This window comes from Phoenix dactylifera, chromosome 1 (genome assembly GCF_051530095.1).
Source record: "Phoenix dactylifera cultivar Ajwa chromosome 1, Ajwa_hap1_PhDact_Kaust_v1.1, whole genome shotgun sequence".
Taxonomy (NCBI): Eukaryota; Viridiplantae; Streptophyta; class Magnoliopsida; order Arecales; family Arecaceae; genus Phoenix; species Phoenix dactylifera.
The window spans coordinates 35,433,730-35,450,362 of NC_143190.1; the positions used below are offsets into that span (position 1 = coordinate 35,433,730).

Sequence of the window (16,633 nt, forward strand, 5' to 3'; positions counted from 1 at the left end):
TTGCATGTTAATTGTTTGGTCTCATAAAACTGTCGATTGAAGTTCAATTAACATAAATACCATATAATACAACAGAGTACATGACAACCAACAGAAAACAAGTATAAAACCCAAAAACGCCACCCTTTTTGGAAGCATTAAATCTTATTGATACTCCTCTTAATCCCTGATCAGTAATCTCTGCTATTATGTTTTAGAGTATTCCAAGCCTTTGTACAAGGTCCTGATCCTCTATGGTAAAATGCAGCCATCAGTCAACAAGTTGCTTAATATATACTCCCTTTCTTTAATAAAAATGTACACAGGACTTTGCTCAAAGAAATATGTACACATGACAGCAGGAGCTGATGGCTACTTACAATGTAGGCAGTTTGGGTATCTTTTGCTCATAGGTATCTGCAATTAAGCGATGATTTTCTTGCGCTTTTTTTGTTTCTAGTGCCTTTTCTAAATCTTGGCATTTCCTTAGGGCTGCCCTTATCTCCCTCAGCATTTCATCAATGCCAATGAGTTTTCTGCAACAAGCAACAAAATAACAACATTATGACATAATAGCCACAATGGGTAGAACCAACCAAAAAAGAAAGAATTATGGCATTACAACAAAGAAGATTTAAACCAAGATTTGCCGTACCGTACTGAACCGGATGGTACGGGGCGTACTGTACAATACCAGTTCGGTATTGGTACATGGTACAGGAGATACTGACATTCGGTATTGTCGAACTGTCCCTGTACCGTACCGATACAGTGATAGAGTGGCACCAGTACGGAGCCCGGTACCAAGACGGCGTACCTTACTTTAAACCATAGAAACAAAGGTATGTTGTGTTTGCAAAAACTGTAGACATCCAATAACATCCTATATGTATAAAAGGAAATAGCTTTCCATTAAGAAACCGTAAGACTAAATAGATTTGTAGCCAACATCAATTCTAGCAAATCTTTATTGAAGGCATACTATTTCCATTAAGAAACCGTAAGACTAAATAGATTTGTAGCCAACATCAATTCTAGCAAATCTTTATTGAAGGCATACTACAGATAAAGTCAAATATTTTGTTCATTTATATAATGTGAAAGCCTTAAATGATTGAATCCGGTCACACATGGCATGCAACATTCTCTAGAATAAAAAAATGGAAAACAGGAGATGAGACTAGCATTGCACATCCTCGCATTTTCCTCATGTCTATGCTACTCAAATATGAAAGAGACATCCAACTTAGTCAAGTTGTCAGTTGAAACAAGAGTTCGCCTACTAAAAGATTTACCGAATTACACAAATAAACAAAAGATATTTCAAATGAGACGGGGAACCACACCATCATATCTCCTCTCACATGCAGTATGCATTGTCAACTCTAGTATAACTAATGAGAAGCAGGTAATGAAGCCAAGGCTGGATGGTAGTAGGAGCTAAAAGCCCTTCCAAACATCAAAATCACACACCAGAAAAAAGAGAAGCAAAACCGCCCTGACAACTTAGCCAAGAAATTTTATAGGATCCAGCCCACTTCTAGATAAGGTCACTGAAAGATAGGTTCATGTGCCTTTCCTCATTTTATTCCACATCCTAACCATGATTTTAATTTTAATAATCATTCAAGAGACAATGTCCAATTCCATTATATTAACAAAAAAAAACAGATAAAGGATTCAGCTTTACCATCTTATGGATTCAAAAGGCCAGTATTTGCAGTAAATATAACCAACTTAAGTTTGATTTTCTTTAGTAGCACATGTCTAGTGACTGAACAATAGACATCTTCCATTACCAACATTCCTGATTAGCATGATTAAATCTACAAAAGATGAAACATGTTGCAGAAAAAAATCTATAGCAGAACACTACACACAGTGGTTTTATTAGAACTATGAAAGAATGCAACTTCATCATGTCAACCTATGATTTCACCTAATACAGATTCTAAACCTTGGCAGGTTAAAAATGCATACACTCATAAGATAATGAACATAATCTTGAGAACACAGACATGCAGATACTCTTGTTAAATGCATAGAAACACACACAACTTGCAATTGTGTAGTGCCCGATGCCTCATGTAATAACTAGGCATCACTCTTGAGCCCTTATTATTTTCAATTCCATGTGCCGCAAAAAGAGCATTTCTCAGAGATCTGTAATAGGTTCCGCACTCTTGGTCTAGTTTATTTTGAATTTGTTTTGTGCCCTGTGAACAACTGTCCTCAGGTGTACTACATCCTTGGTCCAGGTTGCTTTTAGTTCTCAACCACTGCAAGTTGATGATGCAAGGCAAGCACACATTAAAATCAAATTCTTAGTGAAACACCTCATATAGAAACTTCCCAACACCTCATTCTAGGTTCAGATCCAAGATGAGATTTCGGTCAGGCCATGATAACGGGTTCGCAGGTAGGATTAGTTCATATCAGATCAGCATCATCAATCTGCTGTTAGCTGCTGAGAATAATTGTTGATCTTGGACCTTTTGACCCAATGTTGTTACAATTGGTCGCTTGGGCATCTGCATAATAGTCTTTAAAGTTGTGGCCTGTGGGAGCCTGCCTTCAAGGAATTCTACTATGCATGCGTTGCTGGCAACAAGGATTGAGATTTGGTGCAAGCCAACTATTCTATCTAAAGTTCTAAACAATATGTGAAGGCACTTTAAATATAGGATAATAAGCCAATGGAATAATGATAGATTATCTTCCTGTGGATGTAATGTCATTAAAACTCTCTATATTTCTTCAATTTCTACTATAAATTGAAAATTTATACAAGCGAGCTTCCAAAAGTCGAACAATCCTCATTAAGCTACTCTTCTAGGGTAACAGAGATGTCTGGTGGTGTATCTCCCTATTAAACATCGATAATAATAAGAAACATCCAAAAAGGTTGAATATTCTATTATAAACTATAGTTCCACTTTCTTATGCCGAGCTGAAGTTTTCTCTTATTATAAAAAAAAGAATCTGGAGAAGTGACTAAAAGTTCGTTCGGAAAGTATGACAAAAGAAATTGTGTTTAATGGTGATATTTATGGATCCAATTGATCATTAATGACAGAATCATACTTCTGAAATGTAACAAGCTTTTTAGTCTTATTATTCTGGATGTCAATGTATCTAGGCCTAGCATAAAAGAAAGGGAAATAAAGGAAGAAAAGAGAGTAAATATATTTAAAGGAGATGAGAATAAAGATTATACTGGGACAGGATCTTACAAAACACTAGCACCCACAAGTGCAAGAGGTCTTGGATAATTCCTGAGGAAAGTATGCGCACATCTTTACTTTCAATAGATAATTCCTGCCTCATTTCTAAGTTAGGTGCCTCTCTACATCCAATCTTGGGGACTTCTTGTACCAATGATGGCAGCCTATCTCGAGCCTGTTATAAAAGTGATGGATGTATTATTTTAGACTGAAAATATTTTTATAAGACACATGGTCAAGTCTTACTTAAATCTCGTTGAGCAAAATACAACAAAGGATCATTAACCAAGGAGAAGGTGAAAAACATAGATATAGCTTTGTATAAGAGCATGAATTTTATTGGAGCATGGGACTAGAATGCACCTCTGGAAGGTCAATCTTGTTTAACACTACTATATATGGTCGTTGAAGATAATCTGGGTTGTACATTCGTAATTCCTGCAAGAAGGTCCACCTGTTGTCAAAGCTACTCCTGTGTAGCATAAAGCATTTGGAAGTCCAAGATAATGCAAAATCAGTTATTAATCTTGAGAAAACCAACAAGGGTCAGGCAAATGCAAAACATATCAAAATATATGTACTATGAGAACCATAGCCTTAGTCCATAAGCACTATCTCGCAGAAGGACTTGAATTGGCCCTTGGCGAGTGTGCTTGAGTCACCCATCCACAAATACAAATTATAATAATGAAAAACATCACTATTAGTTGCTTCAAAGACTCCATTTTCACCGCTCTTGGCTCAAGCCTTGCTAGATCTTTAAGGAAGAGGAGAGAGAAGAGGGGAGGGGGTGGGGAGTAGGGGAGAGAAAGAGAGAGAAGTAACCGTCAAAAGTAAAAATATTATTCAAGTTATTTAAAATAGTAAAAATCTTCGATAAGATAGAGGTCACAACAATCCATACTTCCTCTAACACAAGGTTTGTTGTGCCGAAACCGGAGCCCGGACCGGTTGCTTAGCGGCACAGGTTGGTACGCCCCCATACTGTTCTTTGTCGGGCCCATACCGACATAGTAGAGGAGGTGGGGGAGAGTGAGAATGGGAGAGAGAAAGAGAGAGAGAAGGAGGAGAGAGGGAGGGAGAGAGGAGGGTGGCGGAGGCCGGTGAGCCACACGGAGGAGGCGGAGGAGGGGACCCGAAGGCAGAGCCCCTCCTCTACAGCTCGCCGGCCTCCGCAACCCTCTCTCTTCTTTCCTTTTCCTCTCTCCCTCCCTCCCTCCCTCCCTCCCTTGCTCGCTCTCTCTCTCTTTTCCTCTCTTTTCTTCTTCTCCCCCTCTGTCGGATAATTTTCGTTTCGGTTGCCAGAGCCGTCTCGGTCCGCCACCGGTACAGCTCGGTACTCTCCAAACCGCTCGGTTCGGGACGGTTCCGCCGACCTTGCTCTGACATGTAATTTGCATTCCCAATGCTATATTTTAGGTTGCTTAAAAAAATCTTTGAGCAATTCTTTACCTAAAAACAACTGCATCTTAAATTTAAGTGGTAGCTTCGTCAGATCCTGTCTAAAAAATTCTAGCCATATTTTCTAAGGTCCTCATTCTAGATTTGCTTATATACATGTCCTAAGCCTCTCTTATTACTAGAGTATCTTACATCACACTTGATCATATCACACAATCTGCTACCTATCTACTCATCTGCTATATCATAATATCTGAGCCATCATTGCTAAATTTATTTTTAGATTTATCCTTGTTTCTCCAAACTATCAAATTGACACCTCAACACAACAACATATAGTTTATAAAACTTCAGGGCATGATAGCCCTTATCATAATATAGCATAAAAGTAAGGTACGATTCTATAACAAGCAAAATGTGTTAATATGTTTTAGACACACAACTGGAAATTGATGCAGTTTTTGTATTAAACTAGACATCATATAATCATATGTGCTAGAAGATACCATATCCAAGTTAAGGTTGGCAAACATGACACTCCTACTCCACCATTCAAGGATCCCAGATAAGTTTCAAGGTACTTAGGATCCATAATTCCATAGCACTTACATGAACAGTACAAAGCAGGGACTATACAACTACAATCTTAAAAAATATAATCAACTCAAGTGGTTCTGTGCAATTGTTTGTTCCTTACCATCTCCACTTGTAGGATACTGCTAAATAAACTTATCTTTTTTTTGTTGGTACCTTTTGTATTTCTTTTTTCTTTGAGGATTTAAACATCTCCTATTAATTAACAAAAGGTACAAGAGAACTCTCCTTCAAGATGATAAGGGCATAAATGGGCATCCTAATGCATAGGTCTCCTACAACTGTGGGCTTTGGGGAGGGTCATATGTATGTAGTCTTATCTCCGCATGTGGAGAGGCTTCGTTTTTCGAACCCGTGACACCTAGGTCATAATGGAGCAATCTTACCAATGCGCCTGGGGTGTATGCAGCCTTACCTCCACATACAAAGAGGTTGTTTCTATGTTTCGAAAAAAGAGGTGGCTTAGAGCACGAGGCTCCCGCCATTGCGGGGTCTAGGGTCCAAGATGATAGGGATATCATGAGCCCAAATTCAAAAAAGGGATGGGTTGATAAACATAGTGTTTGACAAGCCAATAGATGCACCCTGTTTTTGAGCTGCACTTCTTCTAAATCTCTTTTAAAGACTATCTATCCTCTGTAGAAAGATATGCACAAAGAGTATCTAAAATATTACTATCAAAAATGAAATTTTATCATTCATGTTAATTCAAAGCCTCTAACACATGCATGTGCTTAACTTCATACACTGGAGTTGGCAAAAAGACAATGTTGGCAATGTCAATATGGAGAAGCTCAAATATGCTTCTACCATAATCAGATATTCAGATTTGTCTGAAGGGCAAATATTTCCATGTGGATCATCATTGGAGTATTCCAAAACTTTTTTCTAAGCTCTGACAGAACTATAAATAAAATTTCAAGTTAAGCACATAGTCATAGTCCACAGCTCTTCTAGAATAAATAATCTATCACATGCAATCTAGTTGAAAAATTGATGAGAGAAGTTTGAAGCCTATTAGGCTCCCAAAAATTTTCATAGCAATGGAAGTTTTGAAATCCTTTGCAGACTATAGCTACCAGTTTCATGATTATGCTGTGGTCTTTTGCGTGTTCTGGATATTCATCTGTTGGTCTATTTTGTTTTTGGATCCTTTGCTAAGTTCAATTTTCTTGTTCGCGTTGCATGGCTACTCTGCATAAGTTATTTGTTGCTTTAGTAGAAACAGAAAGTACTTTTCGTGACTTGAAATATTATTATTTTATTGAATATCACAAAGACTGTTAATTATGTTTTGCAGCCACGTGTTGATACAAGAGTTGGAAACATGTCTTTGAAATAGATTAGCATTATAAATATAATAATGTATGTGATAAATCAAGCTACTCCCAGAAACCCTAAGATTTCGATTTTGAGAGTAGATATGTAGTAGCAGTTAATATGATCGACTTTTCTCCATGAATTGGTGATGATTGAGATAAATTTATAATGGGTTGGTGCACAGACCCAAAATATAACATCATAATTGCAGCAAAATTTGTTCAAAAATTGACGGGACTCTGGCAACAAAAGGTACAGTCAGCTAAGATGAGACTGTTTCAGTGTCATGCACTTTTAATCAAATGTTACATAATAGGACTTACCAATTCATCATCATCACTTCAAACCAAGGTCCGACGTGCCGATTGTACTGACGTGCCGGTGGGCACCGGTACCGGTACCGTACCAAACCAAATTGGGTCGTATCGACCCGATTCGGGAATAGCACGCAAGAGCGCGAGCGCGCGGCCCCACGCGCGCAAAACGCATTTCCGCACATTTTTCTTGTCTTTTCACTTAAAATTGCGCACGGAACGCCGCGCTGTTTCCCTTGTAGGACGCGTTTTCCGCGCAAGATGTTCTTCCCGAGCCTTCTTGTTTCTTCTCCTCTCTCCTCTGCTCCTCTCCTCTCTCTTCCGCTCTTCTCTCGCGAGCAAGCCCCGACGAGGATCACCCCGACAAGGCCCGGTACCGGTAAGTCTTCTCTTTCTCTTCTCGTCTTCCTCTTCTTCTTCTCCTCCTCTTTCTCTTCTTCTTCCTCTTCTTTCTTCCTTTTTCTTTTCTGTTCTTCCACTTCTTTCTTCTTCCCCGCACTAGTACCAGGCTAGAACCATTTTTCACGGCCGAACCGTTTCGGTTGGCCTTGGAACCGGTATGGTACGTGCTGAACCGGCCGGTACGGGCCGGTTCAGATTACCTTGCTTCAAACATAACAAGAAAAAGACTAATAATGGTATTTTCAATACTGTATCAAGGATACCATAACATGCATATCAATTCTTGATACAATTTCACTTTAATTTGAGCTTTTGAGAAGCATATTTTGCAGGGTAACTTCACAAATAGTCAAATGGCAAGATATTTTCAGTTATCTGATGGCAATTTTTCTTACCGCCATTAGCTTTTACTATCTAAAGGCCACTAAGACAATAGGCACATCTGTTTCAAGAAAGGGAATTAACAGCTTCAATATCCCTACTGCATTAACATGACCATGTTTTCACTTGCCCATATTGATCAGTACTGGCACCAGCACGAGCCATAGCAATCAACTCATGGAGTGTTAGTTCAAAATGGGATGGTCACAGACAAGGTACGATGAACCGGTACCGGTAGGCGTACCGGTTGCCTATCAGACCGGTTCGAGACTGGTTCGTACCGGAACCGGTCCGATACGAACCGGTCTTCTGCTTCCTTTTTTTTTGGTTCCGTCCGCGTGCGACGCGCGCGGATGCGGCAAATTTTTTTTTTCGATTCCCGTATGCGCACGGGGTGGCCCCCAGCACGGTGGAATCGCGCCTGCGGCGGTTCCCAGCGCAGTGGAATTGCGCTAGGAAATGCGTGGGGCAGAATTTTTTTTTTTGGTTCCCATCCGCACGCGGACGCATCAGGCTGGCCACAGAGTGGCATTTAATGCCACTCTGTGGCATTTATGAAGCATGTAAATGCCACTGTGGCATTTATGAAGCGTGGGCGTGCTGCTCCGCGCAGGCGGGGGAACTGCGCGCGAGGAATCGCGCCCACGCACGGTGGAACCGCTCGCGAAAACGCGCGGATGAATGTGTTGAGGACCCAAGCCCGCCGCACCGTCAACTCATTATTTTCGGGCATGAGGAGGCCAACGGAAGATGCCTAGCATGGAGGAAAGACCTCCATGGCCTAGGAGGCCATGAGGAGAAATGGCCCCAATAACGCCCGTGCTCGGCCTTGGCGCACCCACGCACGCCCGCACAACCTCGGCCGAGCATAGGCGAAGCAACGCCACAGCCGGCCAAAGCCATGCCTTCGGCCAAAGGAGACACGGGGGCACAAAGAGGCCGAGGAAGGACACTTGACATGGGAGGAGGCCGGCCATGGCAAGAACGGCCAAGTGGAGAATCAGCATCAGCAAGGCCGAGCCAAGGACGTGCGCGCGACGTCCACACCATGCGCGCACGATGGACAGCAAGGCCAAGCCCCTTGGCACGTCTACTGCTGGCCTGGCACGGTTCTGCCGCGCCAGCAGCAAGCCAGGTGCGCCCAGGGGCTGGGCACAGGCCTGGCGAGGTTCAGCCGCGCCAGCAGCAAGCCAGGCGTGCCCAGTGGCAGGGTTCGCCCGCCCGCCTGCACGCCCGCCTGCGCGCCCGCCCGCCCCGCCAGCGCTCCTAGCGAGGTTCGGCCCAGCAAACCTCACTGCAAGTCGCGCGCCCGCCCGACAGCGGCCTGCGCGCGCCACTTGCCGCGCCCCAGCGGCCCTGCCAGCCCGCCCAGCCGCGCCCCTGCCGCGCCCAGGCGCCCTGCCACAGCGCCCAGGCCCTGCCAATGGCCTGCCTGCCCCCTGCAAAGGCCCCAGCCGGGCCAGCAACCTATGCCTAAGGCTTGGCCATGCCTTGGCCAAGCCTTTGGCCCTACATGTGCCATGAAGCCCCCTATGCCTTAGCCACTCTTGTGCCACTTGGAGAACACTATAAATAGGAGGGAATGAGGGTCTTTGGGTTAGCTATCATCTATCTTATGTCGTAGAAGTGTCTTTGCTTTGTTTCGGCCTTAGGCTTGGGAGGGCTTTGCCCTATTGTATTCGGTCCTTGAGCTTGTTCTTGGACTTGGGCTAGCAAGAGCCAATCATAGCTCTTGTTAGATTGTTCTTGTATCTTTCTTTTGGGAATAGAATCAACCTTAATCTTTCCTCCACAATTACTTGCATTGTTTGGTTGTTTCTTTCAAGCCAAGGGACAGGTCAAGCTGCAGCCAGTAGACCTGCCCCTTGTCTTGATTCCCACGGCCATCCGAAAGAGAGCGTCCATCATTCGCAACAAGCTAAGGGTCGGGCCAAGCTGCAGCCAGTAGGCCCGCCCCTTGACTTGCATCTGTGACCATCCGAAGGAGGCGAATATCAACCGGCATTACCCGCATCGGCCCAAAATACCATCTTAACGAGGTGCGCATAAGAAGCATGAGGCAAGGATTTGGTGTGGCGACTTGGGGCCGAGAGCCGCCCTCTAACAGCACGGCCCCACGCCCGCGGGGGGCGCTCTGCCCTTTCAGGCCACGTGTTCTCACACCACAGCGCGCACGCTATGGTTTAAAATCCACGGTGTGCGCGCTGTACTTAAAAAAAAAATGGTACTGGTGAGAACAGGCCGGCTCGTACCAGTACGGGCCGATACGAGACCGGTATGTAGCCGGTACGCATGCGTACCAGTCGGTACCAGCCCAAAAATAGCTGGAATCGGTATCCGGACAGCTGGAACCGGTATCCATGTTGTCCGAGTACTGGTTCCAGGCCGGTCCGGTCTATACCGGGCCGAACCGGCTGGTACAGACTGGTTCGGCAGACCATGGTCACAGAGCTATAGTGCTTGGAACCAAGCCAAAAGAGCTCTTAAGCCCCTTTTTGGGTGGGGATGTGGGGAGTGGGGGTGGGGGGTGCAGGTTATGACAGGAAACATGTCCATCCAGCATGGCACAATGCAATATGTGCAGTGTTGGCCACTGGCTAGCAGACTGCAAACTGACTATCATTCAGCTAAGTGACCATCTTAAGCATATTTTACTTCATATCATCAAAGGATTCCATAAATACCCTTAATTCTGTCAAAACCATCTTTGATATCTGAGGTACTGCTTATCCTTTATAGCTATGTCTGCTCATAAAACATCAGTTCAATAGCTAGAACCACATTCAACCATTTCCACACTAAAGTCATCTACTACAGTAAGCTATCGAAGATATTCCAGTTAAAAAAAAAAATAGAGCAAAAACAAAATGAAGACAGAAACTAATAAATTTTTACATAAGGAGCAAAAATATAGGTTACCTCCCTCACAGTTCTTTAATCATTTATGGGGTTCTCTGCAGCAGCATCAACAACATGAACAAGAAGTCGAGTTTGCCTTAGGTGTCTCAAGAAATTCTGCCCAAGCCCCTGTAATAAAATATTTTTTCTTTTTTTTTGTGAACAAAACATCTGATGCTGTCAATAAAGGAAAATATGACAATATACGATGCGCTCAGAAGTACCTTGCCTAAATGAGCACCTTCAATCAGACCAGGCAAATCAGCTAGTGTTGCTCCTGAGGAATACTTAAGTGCTTCTAAAGTAGGGTCTCCATCAAGGCGACCAAGGTTTGGCATTAAAGTTGCGAAAGGGTAGTCAGCAATATCTGGTTTTGCAAGCGTAATAGCTGCCAAAACAGTTGACTTTCCAGCATTTGGGAGTCCCTGAAGGGAGCAAATAAGATTCCCTTCAGCAAAATGTTCCTTTATTTAGTACAAATAAGCTATACATGAGCAAGCACTTCACTAAATTCAGTGCAACAAGGATCGAGTTGATAAGGTAGCTCTCTAGAACCTACATATCAATTACAGAGTTCCAATTGCCAAATAAACTGCTGATATGCTCTCTTTTTTTTAATATAATAAGCACTATTTGTTCTGATGTCTCTTGGGCCTTGGCAATGTAACGGTTGTTTCTTTATATTAATTGAAACCTGGTGCATTTTGATCATGTTTTATAAGGACTTATGACAATAATATGAGCACTGGTCTTGCTGAATAATGAAAGCACAAGTTGGCATGGGTCACCTCCTTTGCACCTCTTCATAAAAGCATCCTTACGTAAAATAAAAACTGGTGAAGTATTAATAGAGCAAATTAAAGTGGCTTCAGCAATGGTGATGGATGAGTAAGGGTAGACTTACCTGATTCAAGAATCCAGGAGGGTTTAGATAATCTCAGTAGGTCTAGAACTCTAGATACACTACAAATGGCAAACATAACCAAAGTGATAGAATTAGTAGTTACTTGGGAAAATATGAGCATTGTTACTGCAGCAAAGGGACAGATATATGATTACACTCATGTTCTCAATTTAATTGGTGTTTCCATCACTAGTGCCAAATCACTAAAATATCCATGATAGTCAAAGTCAATGTTGGCCCCTTGGATGTTTTTATATGAATATCTGGGTTCACGTTAAATCATTAACACATTATTGATCATATTAAGCTCCAAAAGAGCATTATACAAAATTAAATCGTGCTAAAAATATCTCTAGCAAGAATAGTATGCTCAAACCAATCAAAAGGCTTTGGGATCTCATGATCAGCCTAGGAAGGGATGCAAAGAACCAACATCAGGATCACTCTAGTAAATGAGCTTGTATAATAGAAACAGTTCCAGTAGAAACCCTGATCATATTAATAGTTGCAGTATTTCATCTGTGTTGACAAGATTCCACCTACAAAGCTTGGAGCGACACCGAAATATACATGAGCATAATAAAAGTAATAGAAGAAACTGAATACACCAAGGAAGCAAGAATGATGCTCAACCTCACTACTGCAAGAATTGGGAGCTAAGGACACAGTAAGGCACGTATACACCTTACAGCAAAATGACTGACAGGGTCTAAACAAGCATTAAGCACTTAGCAGGCCAATAATTTCCAAGTGAAATAGCAAAACATACAAAAAGTGAATATAGTATCAAATCTCTTAATATAAATAGGCCTTGCTGATGTTCAAACACTCTCAGGGAAGACACTGTAGTTCTGGTCAGCCAAGTGTGAAAGCGCAATATAAACCAAGAGAACAAGGCTTTGTAAGTTAAACACCGAAACGAATTTACAGATACCAAGATGCTGTCAGCAATCTCGAACAGTCACCAAATGCCAGAACAGAGTGTAAGAGGCAGATAACCCATAAACAGAAAATAAATGGAAGAAACGGTTCAGAAAAAGGTCCTCAAAGAATGGCCAAAAATAAATCCTTGAAAAAGGGTCCTACAAGAAATAAACGAAAACCTCAGACAGATCTTGAATCAAATCCTAATCAAATTACATGAGTTCTCTAATTCTGATTTAAATTTCTAATTAGCTAACAATCTATCTAGCTTAAGAGTCCATTTCACTCAGACTAACCTAAAAAGGAAAAAAAAAGGAAAAACCAGCATAAAGTTAGAAAGGCTCAAGAATAGAAACAAACTGGTCAAAAAAAAGAGTAATTCATTGGGAAAAATTTAGTACTGAAAAAGTATATGCAGACATTTCAAAACCTTCTTTTGCATAGAAAAAGTGAATTAAATTATCTGACATTTTGAGGTTCTATTGTAAGCAAAACACAGAAAAAGCTTGTTTGCAACCACTGACTAGGTTAGCAGAAAGAGCTTTAAAAAGCTCTCAAAGTCTACCAACTACAATGATGCCAATGTAATTTGAGACTAGCAATGCTCATGCAAAATAGTCCTCCAACAACAAAAACAAAAGGAAAATGATGAAATTATCCAGCTGAAAAGTCCTTTGGATTTGTCAATCCAGGGCAAGTGTGGTGTTCCCCAAACTGCTCATTGGAGTCTTTTGAAGAGGTCTACTACCATGCATTCTTGCATACAAGAGTGGGAAAAAAGCATAAACAGCATCTACTTGCGATGGTGACAATACAGTAAATGATATGAGAGTTTGGTTTCCATTGTGATAAATACAAAATTATATGTGCAGCCAATGTAGAAATGGAGTCCACTGCTAACAAAAATAATGCGACAGAAGATCATTCGCTTCTGTTTCTCTTTCTTTTTCAGATATTGCAAGCATTAGAAAAAACACTCAAGAGCAAGAACTTCCTTTGTTGTCAATCTTGTAAATGGTTCTTGCATTTCTTTCACAGTAGCCAGACATTTTTCTGAAAAATATAAAAGTACCTTGCAAGGAAGAAACAATGCAATTCGTCACCACCTTCACACATTTAGAAGGTACTTTTGATACCACCTTATAAATGCTAGGCATTACACAGCTTACTGGCTTATTTCAATCATGCGACCTTTTATGACCTTTCCAAATAAAAGCAATATATCTTGAAACTCTTGAGATTTCATGGTTATGTTTATTATTATTCCATCATACATGTCGTACAACATGAGCATTAGGCCTTCTCCTAGTTATTCTGGGATAGCTCTATGAATCTCATTGACCAAGGGTGCCATTTAGGTCTAGCCATGATGCTATTTCAAGATTCCCGATATCCCTTCTCACAACTTCCACCCGCGTACATACTTAAAGTAGTTCTTCCACTTCCTCTTCTACAACTTTCAACAATAACTATCTCTCCTTATCGGAGCCCCCTTGTATCTGATGTAGCACAACTACAGGAAAAGAGGAGAAGGAGGAAGAACAAGGGAGGGAGAAGGAAGAAGAGGTTATAGAGACGCAGGAAGAAGAGAAGGGGAGAAGGAAGAAGAAGAAGAACAAGAAGGAGGCTAGGGTTTTTTCATTCAATCATCAATTGCCTCATACATGAGAGGGGTGGTCTTTATATAGACCTTACATCTTGACCAAATCAAGTAATCAATTGATCAAATCAATCAATTAACACCGATTAAATTTGGACCCTTATATCAACTAATTCCTTACCAAAATTGGTCCACTAAATTAACCCAATTACATAAACCCAATTGACTAGTCTAATAACAAAACAACTGACCAAATTGACTTGATTAAGACAAAAGCAAATAATGCAATAAAAGAAAATGACTCAGACTCAAATGGACCCAATCCGAGTCTGACTCAATCCGGAGGCTCAGGATCATCTAGATGAAGGGCTCTGATATCCCTATCAACTCCTTCCGGATGAGAAAAACTCGACTTCGTCGAGTACAGGTCTGGCCGGCTGTCGTACTGCTCCAGAAAATCGGGGTCAAGGCGCTGCAACTGGGCTCTGAAAATCCACGTCACTTCAGACTTTGGTCGACCTTTCCACCGAACAAGGTAACATTGTTAACCACCATTCCTGGTTAAAATAACCTGCTCATCCAATATATGTTCTATTTGTTCTCTGCGTGCATGAAATTTGAGAGGTGGTGGCTCAATAGCAGGTAATAGTTCAGGATGTTCAATATGGGCAGGTATATCAATAAAGGGGTTAGAAGGCATGAATGTTGTCTTTTTGTATGGGACTATATCTTCAATATTAAATCTCGCACTAATCCCATAGTCATCAGGAAGATCCACAACATATGTATTCGAATTTCGAACTAATTTTTTTTAAGACTTTGAACGGTTCCGCACTACAAGCTTATAATTTCTTGAACGTTTCCGAAGAAAGTCGTTCAAATCTAATTCTTATCATGACGTAACCTATTTTACTTAACTCTTTATAACGTCTGTGTAATTCAACAAGGGATTTATATTTTAAGTTATTAAAATGACTACAATTGCTGATTTCTTGATACAATGAATATGGATGTGATGCAAATGATTGTGCAGACTTGAAGACTCTATACTGATGAGACATAAAAAATAGGTCTATGGGTCGCCTAGGTTTGTAATCATGCACCACTTCGAATGGACTCATGCCTATGGACTTGTTAACCAAACTATTATATGCAAACTCAACTGTCGGTCACATTAAATTCCAGATCCTAGCATATGCATTCGGTCTGAGCCTATGATATGGAAGGTTGGGCAGAGATGCTTCGGAAACTAGATCAATTGCACGTTGGATATCACGCATTGGAGAAAGTGCATTCGGAAGATCATTAGGGACTACATCATGAAACTCCTCTAGAAGAGAAACTACTACAGGGGAACGTTCACGGTTGGACGCCGCATGGGTATCTTTAGCTACAAATGCCAACTCAGGTGACTAGCTCTCAATATCTTTCACTACCTCTTCCACAGTAGTGATGTGAAGTGGGGCTTAGCTGTACTTAGATCAATAGTCTCCCCTTAGGAATCATTTTGGACAAAGTCTAATTCTGTGGGTTCGTCTTCAAAGTCTTCTTCATAGTCTTCTATATTTGGTTCATAGACTTCTTCGACATATTCGACCTCTTGGCTCCTAACTTCTAGTTCAGTAATCATGTAGGTCTTAATGGAATATTGGGATGCTATGTGGCCGAATTGTTGACACCTAGAGCATTGAGTTTGGTGCCTAGGAAAATGGGGAAGGATTACAGGTGATGTGACCAAACCAATTTTAGGTTGGGCTGCAATAGAGGTTGGCGGTTTAGGGATCCTAGAATTTCACATGAGCTCACGGATCTCTTGTTTGAATTCCTCGTGTCCAGCCCGCATGGCATCGAGCTGTTCTATGAGAGATCTATAAACGTCGGAATTCATGGTAGCTACAAAGGTTTTAAGTTGATTAAAATAGTACTCCCTATCACTACGGGTTGGCATGCAATGACGACACTAGGTGATGATGTGAAATGCAGTGTCACTACTGAGACCCTAATAAATATGATGTGAAATGCAGGACAACCTACTAATGCAATCTATTATGATCCAGAGATCAGCAAGTTTTCACAAAAATAACTTAAAATTTAAATGTTGCTGATTTTTACTTCGGTTATTCGAAATTAAGGATTAAGATTATTCAATTTAAGAAATTAAATTGCAATCAAGCAGTACAGTTGTTCTGATCCTAAATCAATCTGATCAAAGAATGTTAAGAAACATCCATTTGCTAGGGTGTGCTAATTTAATATCTAGATTTTAAAAGGGCAAATAGGATGGGTTTGAAAGTAGGGGTTCTATGTTCTGAATTTTGACAGCAAAAGTAAGTTTGAAGAATATGGCTATCATGCAAGAGAACTAGAACATAATTAAATGAACAAGCCCAAGAAAAGTGGAAACCTTATTATCCGTCGTGAAGTAGACGACCAGAATGTGTGCTCGTGGGCTGGGGCGACGATCGGTGCGCGATTGCAGCTGATGGACACTTTCAATTGGCTTCAATTGACTTCAACTTGGATTTGATCACAGCACCTTGGCGAGTCTGCTGGGCTTGTAAAATGACAGGGAGTGGACCTGTTCGAGTTTGTGGGATGGGATCAGGCCTCTGTAGTGAGGGCCTGCTGGCTTGGGCCCGTAAGGTGGCAGTGGGGTGGCCTAAAACTTGGGCTTAAAAGGGGCCTGTCTGGG

The 16,633-nt window shown here is 41.5% G+C and overlaps 1 pseudogene across 1 annotated transcript in view; it reads right to left on the reverse strand.

The window, feature by feature from the left end:
• LOC103696997 (putative GTP-binding protein OBGC2) overlaps positions 1-16,633 on the reverse strand; it is a 26,758-nt pseudogene continuing 10,125 nt past the window's right edge. Inside the window, exons 8-13 of the transcript XR_016412941.1 lie at positions 10,738-10,938; positions 10,535-10,642; positions 3,567-3,641; positions 3,213-3,378; positions 360-515; positions 1-231 (exon numbers count right to left, since the gene is read on the reverse strand). The product of XR_016412941.1 is annotated as a putative GTP-binding protein OBGC2 (transcript). The remainder of the gene's footprint in view (positions 232-359; positions 516-3,212; positions 3,379-3,566; positions 3,642-10,534; positions 10,643-10,737; positions 10,939-16,633) is intronic.